Source organism: Macaca nemestrina, chromosome 1, assembly GCF_043159975.1.
Source record: "Macaca nemestrina isolate mMacNem1 chromosome 1, mMacNem.hap1, whole genome shotgun sequence".
NCBI classification, from domain to species: Eukaryota; Metazoa; Chordata; class Mammalia; order Primates; family Cercopithecidae; genus Macaca; species Macaca nemestrina.
Genome location: NC_092125.1, coordinates 101,763,347 through 101,784,580, shown reverse-complemented (window position 1 = coordinate 101,784,580; position 21,234 = coordinate 101,763,347).

Genomic DNA, 21,234 nt, shown 5'->3' with positions numbered 1-21,234 from the left:
CTGTTGGCATGCACAGAAGCACTCCATTATTATCCCCTATGACAAAGAGCAGTGCAAGGGGAAGGTAGAAAATGGATCTGAGGGCAAAGAAGCCCAGGGTCAATACAACATGCAAAGAATTTCTCTCCCTTGAATAAAAGAGAATATGTTGGGACAGTGAGGATAGGGAGGGATGATGGAATAAAGAATCTCTTTCAAATAGAATTCAAGTGAGTCTTACTAGAGAATGCAGATTAATCCTTGAAGAACCCTGCATATTTGCCAGTTCCTCCAAGTAAAAGAGGAAACTCAAGATAAAACTCACTTCTGAATGAAGAATGAACTTGGAGAGGAAAAGCATAAGTGTCCATGGGAGTTGTGGCATCCCATGAAAAGTGGTCAGGCAGATGGGTCTCCAGACAGAGAAGTGGTCAGGCAGATGGTTCCTGTGGCTAATGTGGAAGCAGAACATCTTCAGGCATGTTTAGGGCTGTGGCTTCTTCTCCTATAGACTCAAATAAGAAGAACTTGAAAAAAGTGAACAGATTGATCTCAGGACCACACAGTCTATCTCTGATGGAGACACCGCAGCTCTGTGATACCTGGATGCTTGGATGAGGAAAAGTTATGAACTACTCTGACTTCCTTAAGATGAAAGAAAGAGTTTTTATTTTAGTAAAAAAAAAAAAAAAAACTCAGGCTTTGACAAGTCAATCACAGACTCCAGTAACATACTCAAGTACCACTGCAGGACATCTCAGAATCTCAACACCTTCTAAACAATGAGGCTTAAAGCTTAGGGCAAGGTTAACTCTCTTTATGGGCCTGAGCTGGAAGAGGGAGTGGATTGGTTTATGGAGAAAGAGAAAGTGCTGACGAGAGAAAGCCCTTTGATTAGCACTCTGCCAGACTAGTCTCCTAAAGAGATATGTGGGCCATGGGTCTTCATGTCCCACGGGCTGTATGTCCCATGTTCTAGTGCTGAGAACACAATGCACTTCTTACCAGAAATTTGAGCTCATTACCCTGGGAAATGTATTTGAATCTTCTCTAGAGCTTATTCAACCTTCTGTCCCAAAAGCCAGATACTAGTATCCCATGGAGGAGAGCTCAGGGACCAAATTCTTCCAAATATGAGAGACTCAGCTTCATTTCTGCTTTTTTAGAAATGGCAGAGCTCTAGAGCAAAGCTAATACAAGCCCAAGAGCTTCACACTCTGGAGACAGGAAAAAATTAAAGGTTCTGTGTGTACTGAATACGAAGGTCACAGGGTATAGGAAGAAAGTCAACAACCCCAGATTCAAGTAAATAGTGAGTGTCAGAGGGACCTGTCTGCCAGTTTGAAGACTAAGCAGAAAGGAAGGGGACAGATGTTTGTCTCTGCTTTTCTCTTTTGTTCCTAGAAACAGGGTTCCTCTTGAAAGCAGCTAGGTCCATCAGTCATCCTGGTCTCCCCTATTTCCCAATGGTGCAAACAACTGGGAGGGTTATCATGATATTCCATAAATCCCAAGCTGTATAAGGCCTCTACATCTCTGTATCCTTGTTCTTTCAGTTGGTAAAACCACCAAATATTTATACTAGGTAATTATGGGGCGCCCATCAGCTAGCCGTAGAGGTTGTAGGGGAAGTCAGCAGGGTAAGTGAACTGATCTCTTCTGACACGGAACTGATAAACAACTGGGAAACATGGTCTACAAACCTGGAACAGTGCAAAAGAGAGAGATTAGTATGGGCTGGAGCTGAGAGAAGACAGTGTCAGGGAAACTATATTAAACTTGAGATAAGTCTGTAAACATTAGAAGAAAAGCTGATTTATGATCTTCAATAGTGACCTTCAAGTCAGGGTTAATATCCTCCAGTATCCTCCCTAAGAGCTACCCAGTGAGCCCTCAGACACATGCCCTATGATGTCTCAGGATTCGCCCACCCTAACCTTTCTGAGTTCCCAAAGCGATCTGCATCTGGAGGCCACATGCTCCTGCATGAGGAGGCAGGGATTTTGCCCTCCTCCACAGAAATATGCTCAAAATTGACTCCCATTTTGCGTAGTGGATTCTGTGATGCACCACCCAGATCTCCTGTCAGGAATGGACTTACTCCCCCAGCTGCTAGAATTGCTGCCAGCAGATAATCCTGTTATTAGCCTCTTGGCAAAGGCTTTGTCCACTCCATCCAGAGTCATCCTCCCTTTCCAGAGCATTGTATCCAGTAGCTGTCCACACTAGGGTATAAAGGCAGGGTTCCTAAATCTCAACTCAGGACTACTTTGAAAGATAATCCTAGACTCAGGCTGTCTAGGGGTTGGCTGAGACTTTTGTGGAGACTGCATCAAAGCCCAGCTTCTCCTTCTACACAAAGTTGTTTCCTTCCTTTCTACAGTTTGTGATACAGAGATCACTCCATAATAGATTTCCTACATGTTCATTTCTGTCTCAGCATCTGCCTTCCTGGAAACACAGCCTGTGATATCTTGTGTTCACTCAGGGGTTCCCATATTTACATTGACCCTGAGTCCCAGCCCTTTTCCCTCCCTAGAGTAGGGTGAGTGATTGAATAATGCTCTTCTTTGTCTCCTTGGTGTCTGAGGTCCCAGAGGACACCACATTCTCCTGATACAGAGAAGGCACAGGGAACGTTTGGAAAAGAGCACTAAACATTCCCAGAGAGTAAACAGATGACCTGTGTTGTGAGTGGGGGTGATGCTCTTCAGCTGTGAACAGCCAAGGCTGTATGTTTAGGGGGCAGGTAAATATCAACATAAGAAGGATATTTACCTTCATTCATCTCAACCAGCAAATCTCAAAGTATGCTCAATATCCCCAGAGGCATCATGAGAATGTTTCAAGAGGACCCAGAAGCCAACCCTAGGGAGCACAATTAGCCACTTCTTGTGGCAGAGCCTGGGAGATAACTTGCCAGCTCCATGGTGTTGCTATTGCTTTTGGTGATGGTGATGATGAAGGTACTACAGGGTCCTAGAAGGATAACCATGAGGAATTTATGGGAACTCAGGATTCAGGACAGGTGTACAGAATGTTGCTCAAAATTCTTCAAAACAGCTCTGGGGATGATTCCTCTGAACATAAGAGCAGGAATGTGGGGATGTTAGATATGAGAATGGGCTGTTTACCTGTTCTAGCCTCCTTGAGTAGATGGACAGATGGGAGGACGGTGGAAGCAGCAGGGGCCTTCTCTGACAGTCCCTTTTTCTCTGTCATTTCCAGTGTCTGACTACCCCCCACCCTCAGAGCTCCTGAGGTCCAGGCTGACATGGGGGAAATGGTAGAGCTTCACTGTGAGGCCTATAGAGGATCTCCCAATCCCGAACCATGTTTTTTTAAATTTTGTTTTTACTTTTAGAGACAGAGTCTCACCCTGTTGCACAGGCTGGAGTGCAGCAGCAAGGTCTTGGCTCACTGCAACCCCCACCTCTCCGGCTGAAGCGATTCTTGTGCCTCAGCCTCCTGAATAGCTGGGATTACAGGCACCTTCCACCATGCTTGGCTAATTTTTTGTATTTTAGTAGAGATGGGGTTTCGCTATGTTGCCCAGGGTGGTCTCAAACTCCTGAGCTCAGGCAGTCCACTTGCCTCGGCCTTCCAAAGTGCTAGGATTATAGGCGTGAGCCCCTGAACTGCTTTTATCACAGGGCAGTGCCCTTGGGCTCAGCCCCCTCTGGAAGAGAAGCATCCTTCAACCTCTTTCTGACTACAGAGCGTTCTGAAAACTACTCCTGTGAAGCCAACAATGGCCCCAGGACCCAGCACAGTGAGGCACTCTTTGTCACTAATTTGCTGTTCACCTGCCATGGGCCATAAGCCACTGAACTGAAATATACACTCCAACCTCGTGGCTCAAAATGGCTTTCTGATTCCAGAATATGTAACAGTGTTTCTGATGAGGTACCTGGGTGTGGGATATCTAGGGACAGAATTTCTCAGCATGGTGGTTCTACTTTGTGCTCTCACAAAGTTTCCATAAGGATCTTAAGCCTGGGAAGTCGAAGCTGCAGTGGCCTGATTGTGCCACTGCACCCCAGCCTAGGTGACCAAGCAAGACTGTCTCAAAAAAAAAAAAAAAAAAACAGTTTCCCTAACCATGCTTCCTATGTCAGTCTGATCTCAATAAAAGAAACAGACTTACTAGGCAATATAAATAATAAGGGATTTATTGTAGGGATTTGGCATTACATAATTGTGAGAAATGGTTAAACAGTCTACAGAAGGCTGCTTCTTCTGTGTCTGGTGTGGCAGCCTGAAGTCCAAATGACAGGCATTTGGGAAAAGGAAGGATAACCTGAAACCTGCAAGAATTAGTGCAACCCATGAAGATGAGCTTGAACCTGCACTGGTCTCTCAGCATCTCCAGCTGGCAGCTTCAATGATGAGGATGTCCTGCTTATCAATGAGGACAATGAGGATGTCCTCATTAATGATGAGAATGAAGGTGGCACCTTTCATCACTAAGCAAGACATGAATGAGGCCAGGAGTCAGAGAAGCTGAAGAGCCTGCAGAAGCTTGAGTCGCTGCAGGCTGCTACCCCACGCCAGCACAGTGAGCCAGAAAATAAGCTATAAGAGTGAACTGCAACAGGGCCTTCGGTGTTGAGGACTCTCCAGGAAAAACAAGAATATGGCTTTCACATCACTTCCACCTTCCAAATCTTGCACTAAAATGTCTCTTGTGACCCACAGTAATTTGGAACTATGCCGGGCAGGGAATTCTAGGAAATGTATTTCCAGTTTAGCTAAATTGACACAATAGAAGTCCAGAGTCCAGCATACCTCCTATCCTACCCTACCGCTACTCAACTTTCACGGGGAGAAAGCATGATGTGATGGCAATATCATGAAATATAGTAGTCAGATAGACTTGGGTTCAACATACAACTCTGCCAGATATACGTCTTTAGGAAAATTTACAAATCTTGCAGAGCCCCTCAGCTTTCTCTTTTATGACATGAGCATATTAATTCCTATTTCGTTGAATGGGAGATGGACTTAAATGTAAACCCATAAACTTCCCTTACTAAGTATTTGTTCCCTTTCTTTTCCACAAATTTTTGGTTCTCCTAGAGGGTAGCAAGGATTGAGTAATATCTTTATTGCTCTATCCATACCTCATATCCTTTCCTCCTGACAACTTCTCAGGACTTCACCACATTCTGGGAGACAACAAAAGGTGCATATCCTGTATCATGCAAGACCAAGCCATGGTCTTCTGTGTGCAGTCCTCAAGCCCACCCAAAGAGCCCTTAGAAGTCTGCATCTCACAGGCTTCTGTTCCTTGTGGACTTCCCAGTGTGGCTGGGCCTTTGCTGCCTGATGGACTTCCACAGACTGTTTCCTCTGGCCTTTGGTGGATGCATTTTTCTTTAGATTGCTGATTCTCAATTTTGCTGCACATTGGAATCACCTGAGGAATTTTTTGAAGTCCTGATGTCGGGGTTCTACTTCCAAATTCTCTAGGAGTCTGAGGTGATGCTGGAGCATCAAGATTTTTTTCCTTCAAGTTAACCCTCAGGTTATTACAGTATTCAGACAAACTGAAAACTACTGCCTTAGTCTTACAGGCCCCCTGCATTGATTGTTGCCCCCGTGAAGAAAGGTGGCCATGTTCATTATGATCTTCCTCTCTGCTACTGATATTCCTATTTTCTTTGGATCCCAGAATAAAAATGATGAGTAAATTATGTTTGGTATTTTATCTAATTGCTAGAGCTACCATAACAAAGCACCAGGGATAGGCTGGCTTAAACAATATAATTTTTTTTTCTCACAATTCTGGAGACTGAAAGTTCAAGATCAAGATGTTGGCAGGGTTGATTTTGTGAAAGTTGTCAATATCAAAATGAAGTCACTTAGTTCACCCAAACAAAAAGTCAAGAGGTTAGGAATGGAAGACCTTCACACACACGTCTGTGACAAGAACTAGCACAAAGGCTTTCTGGAGTTTTTGGGAAGGACTTTCTAAACTGCAGCTTGCTACATGAGTCACAAGGACAGCGTGCAAGATCCACAGGAACACTTGCCTGACACACTGTCTCCACTAATGAACTGGTGTCAGCTCCTGTGATGTACATATACTCCTCCTTTTGCCTTTAAAAGCCTCCCCTTGCCTCAACCTCCTCAAATACGCCAGTTTACTATGGCACACGTGTTCCACATTGCAATCCTTCTGCTTATTCCCAACTAAATTCAGTACTTTTAGAAATCTCTCTCTATTTGTTATTTAGGTTGACAGCTTCTTCAGAGGCCTCTCTTTTTGGCTTGTTGATGGTAACCTTCTCCCAGTGTCTTTACGTGGTCTTCCCTCTGTGGGTATCTGTGTCTTAATCTCCTCTTTTTATCAAGATATCAATCATATTGGATTAGGGCCCACTTTAATGACTTCATTTTAACTTAATCACCTCTTTAAAGACCTTATCCCCAAATACAGTCGCATTCTGAGAAAGTGGGGTATTAGGACTTCAACACATGAATTCTGGGAGCATAAAACTCAGCCCATAACAGGCCTCTTCTATTATGTCTTCTTTGGCCAATTTAAAGCTTACTCATGAGCACCTAATGTCTGACTACAGGAGTCTGATACAGGCCCCATGATTTCCTTCTCTGCAGCGATTGACTTAGTTTGCATCCTCAACTTTCCTAGTGACTTTTCTCCTCAGCTCCCACAGTCAGGGGTCAATCTCACTCTGACCCCATATTTGCTCTGTCCTCCTTGGGCTTCTTTGTCCCTTTGCATTAAGTGTTTCTCAGGACTTCATTCTTCCCTCTAACTTTTCTACTCCCAAGAATCACATCAGTACAAAGCTTTAACTATGGCTTCCAAGAAAATAATTCAAAAATCTGTATCTCCTCTTCTGGGCTCCAGGTTGGTTTTTTTAAAAAGAGCTTTATCGAAGTATACTGACAAATAAAAATTGTATATATGTAAGGTGGGCAACTTGATGTTTTAATGTACATGTACATTGTGAAATAATCACCATCAAACAGTAATCAAATGAAAGTAGTTAACATACTATGTCACCTTACATAGTTATCTTTTTTTTCTTCTTTTTTTTTGGTTAGAACACTTAAGAGCTACTCTTTTATCAAATTTCAAGTATGCAATACAATTGTTAACTACAGTCACAATGCATGGTGCTTATTAGAGCTCCATCCCGAGCTTCAGGTTTAAAACTTTTCCACTACTAGAGATTTCTGTTCCATGGTTACTTCAACTCAATCCATCTAAAATCAAAAATCTCTTCTTCCACAGAACTAGTTCCCTTCCTCATGTCCTATTTCTGTCATAGATTTCAACATTCTGTCACTTCCCCTTCTTTACTGCCAGTCAGTAAGAACAGCATCTATATTACCTCCTTATTGTAGGCTCTCGTAATTTTCCTTCATCACATTTCTCCTCACTTTCCTTTACCATTGTCACTCCTGGAAAAGTGTTCTCACCAGCATAGAGGTTGAAGCTCTCTCTCAGCAGATTAGAGAGTCGAGTCGACTGTGGTCTCTGACACCTCAGCGCTCCCCTGAACAGACCTGCCCTCTTCCTGTGCAAACAGAGAAGAAAGGCTTTCTAAAACAGATCTTTGCTCCTCGAAATTCTGCAAGCAAACTGCACCTGAATGGACACCCAAAGGGAAAGCAATATTTTCAGTGCTGGTGGAACAGTGCTAAACTTCTGCTGGAATGTTCAGAACTATCAACCATAAATCCCTTGCAGCAGTTGTTATTAAACCTCTGTTATATAATAAGCTTGACATAAGGCATAGTGGGAGAAAGATGAATCAGACATAGTCCTTTACTCTGAGGAAACTGCAGAAATCTGGTATGAAACGCATATGTAGAGTCCTCTTTGAAGAATACATTTACTGCTGTGATGAAGGTACAGTCTATCATTATAGATGGTAAGTTTTACTGAAGTTCGCTATCGATTGAATGCTTGTGTTTCCCCTGAATTTGTATGTTGAAATTCTAACCGCCGGAGTGACAGTACCAGGGAATGGGGCCTTCGGAAAGTGTTTAGGTCATGAGTGGGGAGCCCTCATGAATGGTATTAGTAACTTTATAAAAGAGATCCCAGAGAGCTCCCTTCTCCTGTCCGCTAGGTAAGGACACAGCAAGAAAATGGTTGTCTATGAACCAGAAAGCAGGCTCTCACACAGAATCTCCTAGCCCCTTGATCTTGGCCTTCTCAGTCTCTGGAATGGTGAGATATAAATGTTTGTTGTATATAAGCCACCCGCTCAATGGGAGTTTGTTATAGCAGCCTGAACTGACTAAGACAGGGTTCTACAAAATTACTAAGAATAGCTCTCTTGGGGCTTGCTATGTGCCCACAGTGAACTGAGCAACTTTACAAGCATTATCATATTAATATTCAATCTTCAGAACTACCCTCTAAGGATGATAATGTTCTTTCCCTTTTATAAAGTCAGAAACTGGAAACCTATTCAAAGTCTCCCAACTCAAGATGATGGGGCTAGGGTTCACACTCAGGCCTGTTCTCCACATTGATAACCACTGCTCTCTCTAGCCTCCCCAAAAGGTACATTTTTAATTGGGCAGCTTAAGAAAAGTTCAGTCTATGGCAGACGGGAACAGGATATTACCACTTTGGAAGGGGAGGAAAAAAGCCACAGGCATATAAGACATCACAATGTGTTTAGAGATTAGTGAGTAAATTGATATAGAAACACTAGAATGGCTTGAAAGAGACACTGGAACATTGGACCTTGACTGTAAAGGGCACTGAATGCTTCGGAGTTATTTTGTTAGTGTCAGAAAGCCACTGAGGGTGCTTAATCTTATTTTCTGACGATCCTCTTGGTGGGTGTATGAAGGAGCATCTGAGGGTAAACAAACTGATGAGGGGGTTGGGAATATGGAAGAGAGCCTTCCCACACTCCATACTTTTCCCATGCCCAGGCTGGCACTGCAGAGTCCACGAGCCACAGTCACAGTCTTCATAACCCGTGTTAACCCATTTTTCATCCGTGGGAGAAAGGCACTAGCACAACACACACTTGGAAGATTCCCTGACTTGGCTGGGCAGTCAGGCATTGGACTCAAACAGCAGTGCAGTTTTGGGACAGGGCAGCGAACAGTGGGCACCACAGTCCCCTATCCATAACCAAGAAGAGTCAGAAATCCCAGAGAATTAATTTTTACATCCTGTATTTAATCAAAGCAATTGATCTATCAGGTGTATGACAAATCTTTGGAAGAATTGACCTCTCCAACAAGTTCATCTACATCCTTCATAAGAGAAGGGCAGATACCAGTGTCTTTTCCGTAACAAGGCTCAACAAGACCATTTTCCTACCTCACTTTGTTTTTTTACACAAATGTCATTGCAGAGATTTGTTCTGCTTCAGGAGGATGATTCAGAGAAGTATGGTTTTCAAGTCAGACAAGGATCAAATCAACCAGAAATTCTGAAAACAGCAGCCAGGCTGTCATTGCCCATTCAAGGCTTTCTGTGTGCAACTGATTGTTCACTTGTTATTCAGAAACAGACTGCCAGTCTCACCCTTAGCTGGGCTTTGACAGCCAGAATCCAAGGGTCCTCTATTGTGAAACTGTCCTCCCCCAGCACCTGTCATTGTGGAGGGCCCATAAGACCATAAGATCTAGCAACTCACAGCTGCTCAACTGAAGTCACCATTCAAGTAGCAATTGTGTTTTGACAGAGAAGGAACAAGACGGATTCTAGATCTGCTAGCAGGTCCAAAGGAAAGAAGCTTTCAAAGGCTCTGAATATTGAAGCTGGAAGGAATCTTAGACTAACTTGGTCAAGGATCACCACCTTTGTGGGTAGAAAGACAACACTAACCCCAAAAGCATCATGATAGACCATAAGTCCTACTGATACATGGGGGGAGGGGACAAGAAAGATGTTTCAGGGGTTTGTGAATCAGTGAAACCTCCCCGTGATGGACCCTTTGAATTGCCAGGTGGATCTGAGGGTCCTATTATCACCACGGCTACCAGCTTGCAATACCACCATCAAGGACCCTTCCTTCTCTAGATGAAGAAAGTGAAGGCCAGAGAGATGAACTGACTGTCCCAAGCTCACATTGTTTTGTAGGAACAGAGCCAACACTAGCTCCTGTAACATCCCACAGTGCTTTCCAGCATTTAAGATACTTTCTAATCAGTCATCTGGATTATAAGCTCCGTATAGGTACTGTCACATCTGCCTTCACCACACCATCCCCAGCACCTGACAGAGGTCCTGGAATATAGCAGAATCCCAGCAGATATTTGTTGACTGGCTCTTATATGCCCTTCATGGGAAAAGAATAGTAGCCAGCATTAATGAGAACTTAACATATGCCAGAAAGTGTTCAAGGCACTTTATTTGTATTAATTTATTTAACCCTTAGAATAATCCTGAGACAGTGTTTTTATCATCTTTGCCATCTTATAGATGAAGACAGTGCAGATCAGGGAACTTCAGTCAATTGCCCAGGTTTACACAAGAAGCAGAAAATCTGTGACTCTAGCCCAGGCAGAATATTCCGGGTCACACTCTCTTAATCACCACAAAATACTGCCTCCTCATTCATCTCTTCTGTGTCCCCAGCCCTAGAGGAATGCTAACACACTCAGCACTCAATAAATATTCAGAGGATGAATGACACACCAACAGACAAGATCCCATGTCTGCTGCTCTTCCAGCATCAGGCAGTCCTGCCAGTAGCACCACACGGGTGGCTGTTGTCCCAGCTCTGAGTAAGGCAGCTGGGACCCCTCTGGCTGTGAAGAAGGGCTAATTTGATTCTTCCTGATTGAGCCTGAGCCTTCCTTCATTAGCCCAGTCTTTCAGAGCAAGCCCGGCCTGTTAGTAAGGAGTGCCCTCTGCTGACACAGACACATTCCTGCTGTCTGGATCCCTGGTGTAAATGGAGAGAGACCATCAGTGTTGCAGTGTGAGCTGTAAGAATTCAGCCAGTCCCAGCCTGAGCCCTCTGGCTGAGAGGGCTTCACCGCCTATTGCTGCATCCAGATTACTTTTAAGGTCAAACGAGATGGAGATTTGTGGTCACTGTGTGATGAGAACCCTTTAGCCCTGTGTCCAGTTGCCTGTCTAGTCTCCAAGCTGAGATTACTCCCGCCCTCTTCCTCCCCACTGTAAGATCCATGTTCAAATGTCCCACGTAAATTGTGTCATCTCATTAAGGAATCCATGAAAGGCCTTTGTTTTCCTGACTACTGAGTTTCTGAGATCCTCTTTCCCTCCCCCTTTTCTTCCCAGCTTCTATTCCAGTCTCACTTACTGTCTCAGTGAAAATCTTTTGTTGTTCTTGTTGTCAAGGCATCCTCTCAGCCTGAGATGGCTCCCAGTTCTCATCCACCCCAGTGGAGCTGCAGTCAGTGTACAATAATGATAATGGTTCCTTTGGGGCTAAACTTCCAGAACTGGACCCAAGGAGGAAGGAAGATGTGAGGAAGGCACCATGCGAGTGAGGACTCAAGGGGCCTCCTAATAACTCTGGCCCTGCTGAGGTTCTCAGGACAAGAATAAGGACAAGTGATATTGATGTCACTCATCAGAGTTTATTTCTATTGATTTTTTTTTTTTTTTTTTTTTTTTTTTTTTTTGAGACGGAGTTTTGCTCTGTCACCCAGGCTGGAGTGCAGTGGCATGATCTCGGCTCACTGCATCCTCTGCCTCCTGAGTTTAAGCAATTCTCTGCCTCAGCCTCCCAAGTAGCTGTGATTACAGGTGCCCACCACCACACCAAGCTAATTTTTATTTATTTATTTATTTATTATTATTATTATACTTTAAGTTCTAGGGTACATGTGCATAACGTGAAGGTTTGTTACATATGTATACTTGTGCCATGTTGCTGTGCTGCACCCATCAACTCGTCAGCACCCATCAACTCGTCATTTACATCAGGTATAACTCCCAATGCAATCCCTCCCCCCTCCCCATGATAGGCCCCAGTGTGTGATGTTCCCCTTCCCGAGTCCAAGTGATCTCATTGTTCAGTTCCCACCTATGAGTGAGAACATGCGGTGTTTGGTTTTCTGTTCTTGTGATAGTTTGCTAAGAATGATGGTTTCCAGCTGCATCCATGTCCCTACAAAGGACACAAACTCATCCTTTTTGATGGCTGCATAGTATTCCATGGTGTATATGTGCCACATTTTCTTAATCCAGTCTGTCACTGATGGACATCTGGGTTGATTTCAAGTCTTTGCTATTGTGAATAGTGCCGCAATAAACATACGTGTGCATGTGTCTTTATAGCAGCATGATTTATAATCCTTTGGGTATATACCCAGTAATGGGATGGCTGGGTCATATGGTACATCTAGTTCTAGATCCTTGAGGAATCGCCATACTGTTTTCCATAATGGTTGAACTAGTTTACAATCCCACCAACAGTGTAAAAGTGTTCCTATTTCTCCACATCCTCTCCAGCACCTGTTGTTTCCTGACTTTTTAATGATCGCCATTCTAACTGGTGTGAGATGGTATCTCATTGTGGTTTTGATTTGCATTTCTCTGATGGCCAAGCTAATTTTTTAAATTATTTTTATTTTAAGTAGAGACGGAGTTTCACCATCTTGGCCAGGCTGATCTTGAACTCCTGACCTCATGATCCACCCTCCTCGGACTCCCAAAGTGCTGGGATTACAGGTGTGAGCCACCGCACCAGGCCTAATAATTTTTAAAATGCTATAAAAACGGAATTAATGGTGAAAGGAAATAATGATTGAAAAATACAGCAGCTGGGTGCAGTGGCTCACACCTGTAATTCCAGCACTTTGGGAGGCAGAGGCAGTTGGATTACCTGAGGTCAGGCATTCAAGACCAGCCTGACCAACATGGTGAAACCCCATCTCTACTAAATAAAAAAATTAGCTGGACGTGGTGGTGCATGCCTGTAATCCCAGTGTAATCCCAGTTACTTGGGAAGCTGAGGCAGGAGAATCACTTGAACCTGGGAGGCGGAGGTTGCAGTAAGCCAAGATTGCACCATGGCACTCCAGCCTGGGCAACAAGAGTGAAACTCAGTCAAAAAAAGAAAGGGGAGGGGAGGGCTGGGGAATGGAGGAGAGGCATGGGGTGGAGAGGGGGAGGGGAGGGGAGGGGGAAGGAAGGAAGGAAGGAAGGAAGGAAGGAAGGAAGGAAGGAAGGAAGGAAGGAAGGAAGGAAGGAAGGGAGGGAGGGAGGGAGGGAGGGAGGGAGGGAGGGAGGGAGGGAGGGAGGGAGAGGGAGGGAGGAAGGAAGGAAGGAGAAAGAGAAAGAAAGAAGGAAAGAAAGAAAGAAGGAAAGAAAGAAAGAAAGAAAGACAAAGAAAGAAAGAACGAAAGAGAGAGAAAGAAAGAAAGAAAAAAAGAAAGAAAGAAAGAGAAGAAAGAAAGAAAGAAAGAAAGAAGAAGGAAGGAAGGAAGGAAGGAAGGAAGGAAGGAAGGAAGGAAGGAAGGAAGGAAGGAAGGAAGGAAGGAAGGGTCTCCCCAACAACGCTGGTCCAGATACAGCACAACTAGTCAATGACTTGTAGACAGGAGACCATGTTTCCTTACCTAGACCAGTCCCACCCCGATCATCCATGTTAGAGGACTGAGGGAAGGAAAAGGGAATAGTTCTATGATGCAGAAGCCAAGAAAGAGGTCAGTGAAAGGAGACATGCTGTGTTCTGTAAATCTCTCTACTAATTTCACCCCATTCTTCTCCATCCCCAACCAGGGTGGAGTAGAGAGAGACCCAGATGCCTGTCTGTTCTGCTCCCTCTGCTCATCATGATGCCCCATGCTGAACTCTAATGGAAGTCAGTGAGACGGACCAGAGACTAGATCCCAGTTCACTTGCCTCTGGGACCTTTCAAGACCCAAGACTCATGTTTTTCATACTTTATTTCCAAAGAGGGAACAGAAGAAGTTTGTAGGAGGAGCCCTCTCTCCTCTTTTAACTTCCCTTTCCTGTCTGATCCCTAATATTGTTCACAAAGGCTAGTTGTGCTTATCACCATTCTCAGTTTTTAATATTATTTCTCCATCACTAGACTACAGGCAAACCGAGGGCAGAAGTTTCCTCTTGTTCTCTCCTATATTACCTATAACTAGTACAAGATATGCCTCATTGTAGCTATTCAATAATTGTTGATGGAGAGATGAAATGTTTGCTCAAATTAAGTTGACCCTTAGGCTAGGTTCCGTGCTGTTCTGGGGGCGCATTCAAGTACACATTCAAAATCACCTGAAACTGAAGGTCATAACCCCTGGAGACAATCTGCTCAGGGTTGCCCATTCAGCTTTGCCAAAGAGCAGTTGCTGGGGATCTCATATGAATGGACCTGCTCTGTTTTCATCCAGCCACAGGAGCTAAGCTGCCTTGTGCATCATCTTCTTAGGATGGGTAACATTCTTGGTGCCTCCTGGAGAGTGTGGAAGGGGCTTTGTGGCAGCCATAAAGGTGCACTAGTCAGATCTCCCTTCAAGGAAGACCCTGCTCCAGGAGTGCACTTAGCTATCAGCCTCCAGCTGCACCACCTTTAGGATCTGCTGCAATGTTTGAACCAAAGCTAAAATCTCCCCAGGCAGCCTCAGCCACTGAGCACAGCAGGACAGCAGGGGTACTTTCTGCTCCACGTGGCCATTCTCCTAACATAGACTCCTCTACTGGCAACCTCCCTGGAGCTTCCCACTGGGCTGGATGAGACTTCCTCAGAGCTGCATCAGGGTCAAAGTCTCTTCTTTCCCAACCGTCTTGCCTCCCCATCTCATTTTACAGGCATCAGACCTGTATCACTATCGGAAGACTTTCCCTGACTCCTTTTGTTCCCTATCTCCCATCTTTCAAAATCTCTTGACCTTACAATTCCGTCTTTAGTATCTGCTTCCCAGAGGACCTGAACTGACACAGGCCCTCTTTCTATTGTGGCTTTAACGCTGTTGCACTCACATCATTACTGACATGGTTTGTGTGCTGAACCTGTAAGCCACATAGAACCATCTTCTACTTAAGGATAATAACAGAAAGACATCACCCTGTCAGCTGAGGTGCTATTTATGTTTCTTCCTAACAGACCATCCAGTGAGATGGAATACAATAGAAAAAAAAAGTGAGATAGAACAGAGTCTAGCAACCCTGGATCTAACAACCAACTCATGTTCTTGCTCCGACCTTTACATGGCTCAAAACTCATTTCTCTTTGCAGCTCTGAGCAGCCTTCCCTCTGAAACCAAATGATAGCTTTATGGAAGGTTGATTAAACCTACTGAATGTCATAGCTAAACTTATGAATTAAAATAATATCTGGCTAACCACTCCTAGCCTTGTCTCTTAAAGCTTCACATGAAATATCTATAAAGTTCCAGGAAAAGACAAACCTAATAATGACACTAAAAATGAGGACTTTTAAAAATCAACTATTGTCAGAGGCAAAAGGAATTTCCATGAACTTTAAGGTCATTAGAACTGAACCGAAAAAAGAAAAAAAAAAAAAACAGAAGAGAGGGACACCTTGGGTATGTTGGAAAAAACAGAGCAGGTGGCTTATCTGAAAGTAAATAGAAAAAGTCATTTTCCTACCTCCACATCACACTCCCCTCACCCAGTTACAAAATGCTAAATCTATACCAGAGACCTGGACATCCACTTCTACTGTGTGGAAGCTGCCTTCTGAGAAGTGACAGTGATGCCCACCCACCACCCAAATCATCAATCTTTTCACCAAAAGATCTCTCTTGAAGGCTGACTTCAGATTTCTCTGCACTTAGTTTTCAATGGAAAGGATCTAGAGTACTGCGGGGAAAGAGTTTCCCCCCGAGAATGTGTGCCCAACCAAATTACTCCCTTTATGTGGGAAAGAAAGAAAAAAGCAAACATCAGAAATGAAAGGGTTCAGAACATACACCTGTCATGCATTGGCTAATCTTGAAACAAATCACTTGAACATATTCTCCATTCAACAAAGAGAGAAAGTAAAGTTTAAAAGTAGAGAACGGAGATGTCATGAAATGAAAGACTGACGGATCTTCCCTTACTAAAATTAGACTCAAAACCAAGAGAAACAATGGAACAATGTGCTATCAAGTAGCTTTGCCAGCCTGAGGTCAAAGTCCGGCCCTGTATAGTTCCCAAGATTGTCTTCTGCTTTCCTACAGATTCTATTTTGATTGTGCTTCCCCCTCCCACCGGAAAAAAAAAAAAAGCAGTTTACAGATAATCTCTTGCCAATTTGATAAAAGACTACGTAAAACACTAACTGGGTCTGTTCCAACTTTGATTAGCATGGCCAAACAATTTGTATGGTTGGGATGCCAAGCCAAGATAGTTATTAAACTAAAAATCTTTGTTCCCCCCGCCCCCCGCTTTCTTCCATTTCTCAAGGCAGAAGTGCACAAAAGAGCATAATTACTATTTTCATTGCTAAAGAATATTAATAATGACTTTCTGTATCTTCAAAGCCAATCAGTATAGCCTGAATCATTTTTTAATTAAACAAGACTAATAAACCACCAGGTGGAAAATGCATGTCACTAAAACCTTTACGTAAAATCTGCCAACTAAATTTTACAAGTGTTCCTTTGTTAACTGTGATTAAAATTCAAGACACATAGTGTGAGATTATGCAAACAGGTAATTTTTGGGGTTTTTTTTTTTTTTTTTTTTTTTTTGAGACGGAGTCTCGCTCTGCGGCCCAGGCTGGAGTGCAATGGCCGGATCTCAGCTCACTGCAAGCTCCGCCTCCCGGGTTCACGCCATTCTCCTGCCTCAGCCTCCCGAGTAGTTGGGACTACAGGCGCCTGCCACCGCGCCCGGCTGGTTTTTTTTTTTTTTTTGTATTTTTTAGTAGAGACGGGGTTTCACCGTGTTAGCCAGGATGGTCTCGATCTCCTGGCCTCGTGATCCGCCCGTCTCGGCCTCCCAAAGTGCTGGGATTACAGGCTTGAGCCACCGCACCCGGCCAATTTTTGGGGTTTTATGAAAATATACTAAAATGTAACTAGGTTGTTTCTTGGTGTGGAATTATAAAATGCTACTTTTTCTTTTTTTGTATTTTGTTCTGTATTTATAGGTGTTTTCTCTAATATGCTTGACTAGTTAGTGTATTCATATATATCAACATGTACAATTTTATGTTTACCACATGAGCACAATTAAATTAAATTAAAATTTGTACAGTAAATAGACTGGTAAGAAATACACTGAAATATTAATTTTGCTTATTTTCAACTGCTGAGACAAGTGTGCTGTTTTCCCCGCTTTTCAGTATTTCCAATATTTCTGTAATTAGCATTTATTATTTTTCTAGTAGGGGAAAAATTTTATTTTAGGGCCGGGTACAGTGACTTACACCTGTAATTAGCACTTTGGGAGGCCGAGGCAGGCAGATCACTTGAGGTCAGGAGTTTGAGACCAGCCTGGCCAACATGGCAAAATCCCATCTCTACTGAAAAAAAAACAGCCAGGCATGGTGGTGCATGCCTGTAGTCCCTGCTACTCGGGAGGCTGAGGCAGGAGAATCGCTTGAACCTGGAAGGTGGAGGTTGCAGTGAGCCAAGATTGCACCACTGCACTCCTGCCTGGGTGACAGAGTGAAACTGTGTCTCCAAAAAAAAAAGTGTTATGGTGGAGGTAAACATGGTACTTTCAAGATCCCAGAGACCAGTCATTGTTCTACGTGGATATTCAAGATTAACTTCCTGGGTAGATGGCACCTGAACTGAGTATGAGTTGAGTTATCTAGGCAGAGATGCGGAGATGACACTGACCAGAAGTAGAAATTCAGTGCAACAACACAAAACCTAAAACCAGAGACTTGAGTACCGTTGGTCCTCCCTCTCCTGGGAGGGAGATAGTCCCAAGAATTCAGAAATGACGGCACCAATGCCAGACTTTGGAATGCTCAAAATCATTGCCTTGGGTGTGTTTCTGATTCTTTTACAGCCGGATTTGGAGAAAGAGTCCATTGAGACTCTCTGCCAGAGACGCTGAGAAAGATCTGCAATGCAACATGTGGCAGCCCGGGGAATGGAGCCTTTACTAATTAGACTCCGTGTGTAAAGTGATAGGAAATTTTATTCCCTGAAATTGCCAAAGGCGCTGAAGGTTGTGAGAGGAATGGCAATAGTTTGTGTGGACAGGGAGGGTGACCTATACCTCCCAGGGAACAGAGTATAGCCAAAAAAAAAGCCATAGGTCTGGAGGAGCGCGTGCGCGCGCGCGCGCGTGTGTGTGTGTGTGTGTGTGTAGTGTGATCAGCAAGGGAGAGCCCCACTCTAGGAAGACGTCTAAAAGAGAGAGACATACATAGGAGAACTCAGTGGATAGGGGAAAGGAGAGTTTGTGAAAATTAGAGGAGAGGGAAGAATTTGTTCTGGACCTTCTGCCTGGCAAAGAAGAGAGACTGAAACTAAGAGGAGTATCTAAGGTGGACTGCACTATAATAACAAGTCTCTTCTGATTAAACGTTTGAAATGCTTTCAGTTAGATTTTTCTACTAGCCTACCATTTCTTTAAGTGTGACTCGGTGCAGGTATAGCCTCAAAAAGTAGTATTCTGGTCATATTTTGTATGGCTGCCTCCACCCTTGTACCCTAAGGATTTATAGTCTGGGCCAAGAGTACTTCATGGGGTTGCATGCAGTGGTTCACACTTGTAATCCTAGTACTTTGAGAGGCCAAGATGGGAGGATTGCTGGAGTCCAGAAGTTTGAGACCAGTCTGGGCAACATAGCAAGACCCTGACTCTACAAAAAATAAAAAAAATTAGTCAGCCATGGTAGTACATGCCTGTAATCTCAGCTACTCTGGAGGCTGAAGTGGGAGGATTGCTTGAGCCCAGGAGGTTGAGGCTGCAGTAAGCCATGATCACACCACTGCACTCCAGCCTGGATGACAGAGGGAGCCTCTGTCTCAAGAAAAACCCCCAAAAAACCAGTCCTTCATGAGATCATACGACTGTCAGGCATAGTGATCTGTGAAGGCCTAACTCAGTGAACAGGAAGATGTAGAAAGCAAGCCCAATTTACAAGTTACAACCCGGTCAATCTGACTGAGTTGTAATTATGTGCACAACTGTTCCTGGGCTGCCTGCCATTATATGAGGATGGCTAATGTGCTTCAGGTTAAACAAACATTTATTGAGTACCTGCTGAATGCCCCACACTGGGTCTTGTTCAGGCCTCTGCTCAATAGACCATGGCCACACTCAGAGCCCATGAGGTGCCAACTCTAGAGGAATTCCTGGTAGAAAGGAAGGTTAACAAAGTCGCCATCCTTCAAAGGTCCCTTCTGGGAACCTATTTGTCCTAATCCTAGCTTTTCTCTCTGCATTCTGATTACAAAAGGGGTTTCTGGAAATGTGTCTTAGGGGAAAGGATCACATCTTATAATGTTTTGCTTACTTAAAAACCAATGAGTTAGTGCACAAGAATATAAGATAGATGTTCAGTATAATGTTATCTATAATTGGGATGAATTGGAAACAGTTAAATGTCCATTAATGGGGGTTAATTCAGTAGATCATCATACATGCACATGGTGATATATGTATAGTGGAAACACTGAGCCATTTTGAAAAGTTTGTGCTGCTTGAGTAAAAAGATCTACCCCACTGCCAAGGGACACAGGCACACTCAAGTTCCCCAACCTTTCTGAAGACACCCAGTGAAAATAAGGAAATGCAAAATCATAAAGAGGAAGCATTGCTTGCTGTTCTAGGCAGTTCTAAAATCTCTAGTTTAAGAAATGATCATGGGCCGGGGACAGCAGCTCACGCCTGTAATCCCAGCACTCTGGGAGGCCAAGGCCGGCCAATCACCTGAGATCAGGAGTTTGAGACCAGGTTGGCCAACATAGTGAAACCCCATCTCTACTAAAAATACAAAAATTAGAGGGCGCTGTGGCACATACCTGTAATCCCAGCTACTCAGGAAGTTGAGGCAGGAGAATCAGTGGAACCCGGGAGGCCGAGGTTGCAGTGAGCCAAGATCATGCCATTGCACTCCAGGCTGGGAGACAGAGTAAGACTCTGTCTCAAAAAAAAAAAAGAAGAAGAAGAGGAAGAAGAAGAAATGGTCATGAACACAAGATAACAAAAAAGTAATATGTGAGGAAAAATAAGATACTTTTTAAAAAAGAGGTAGAGGTAGATCTATATACAATGACAAAGAAATATGCCTGAAATATAGTATTTTGCTTAGAAAGAAAAGCAAATGGTAGAACAATATGCATATAATAATCTTATTTGCTTAATACAATTATGTATGTAGACGGTCTTTAAATTTCAGTTTGAATGCCAAAGCTGTAAAGATTAGGTAGTAAACCCTCCTACATTCTAAAGAAAAGTACAAAACACAGCTTGTTGAATTTATGAAAAGAGGACAAAACCTATCCTGCAGCCCTTACCCAGTTCCAACCCCCACCTTATAAGGGAGGCTATACATTTAAAGGGACGTTTAGGTTACTCGTGTGAGTAGAGTCGTGTGAGGGGAAGGGGAAGGAGGGGGCTTCTCTCCATCTTAAACCACAACACAGGAAAGTCTCAAAAGAATCACTGGCTGAGACAGGAGGTGCCTACAAGAATAGAGGCTGGTTACTTCCTCCTCAGCTGCAGCAACTCACAGCTCACCTGGGTGCACCACTGCACAACTAGGGGAGAGTTCTGGGCAAGTGACAGCTGCCTACTTACCTTTGGTGGAGCCACACATGACAGAAGGTGAGAAGAGAGGGGTTGGCCGATGGGTAAGCTGTATTCCTACCATTTGGTAGGGCAAAGATGCCTGAATTTCCTGAGAGCCAAGTGGATGTTGTGGGAAGTAGCGACACTAAAGCCGTTTTGATGAGAATCTACCCAAGAAGCCTGCCTGCTTGGAGACGGGACACCACCAGTAAATGGCTATAGATTGTACCTGTAGGGGCTGGACTTGAGAAAGGGTTACAAGAGGTCAGCCAGCAGGAAACAGCAATTAGAAGAACTTGGCTGCCTTGCTAGAGGGTGTGTAGGTCAACCACCAAGCAAAGACAGAGCTACAGAGGGCAGCCCCTAAATAAAAAGAGCTTTATGTATCTTTCTCTGCCCTAAGTGGGAGGAGATAGAAGGAGAATGAGTGACCCCACCCAGGTTTCTGGGCCACAATTCAGGCCTAAGATTGGGGGATAAGAGGAGCTTTGAAATGGATGTGAGATTCAAGTTTTAAATTGAACTGGACTGCACTATTTTTCCAATGCCTAGAAATGGCCAGAAAGCTATTGAGTCTGCTCAAGCCAGCCCTCAGGGGCAAG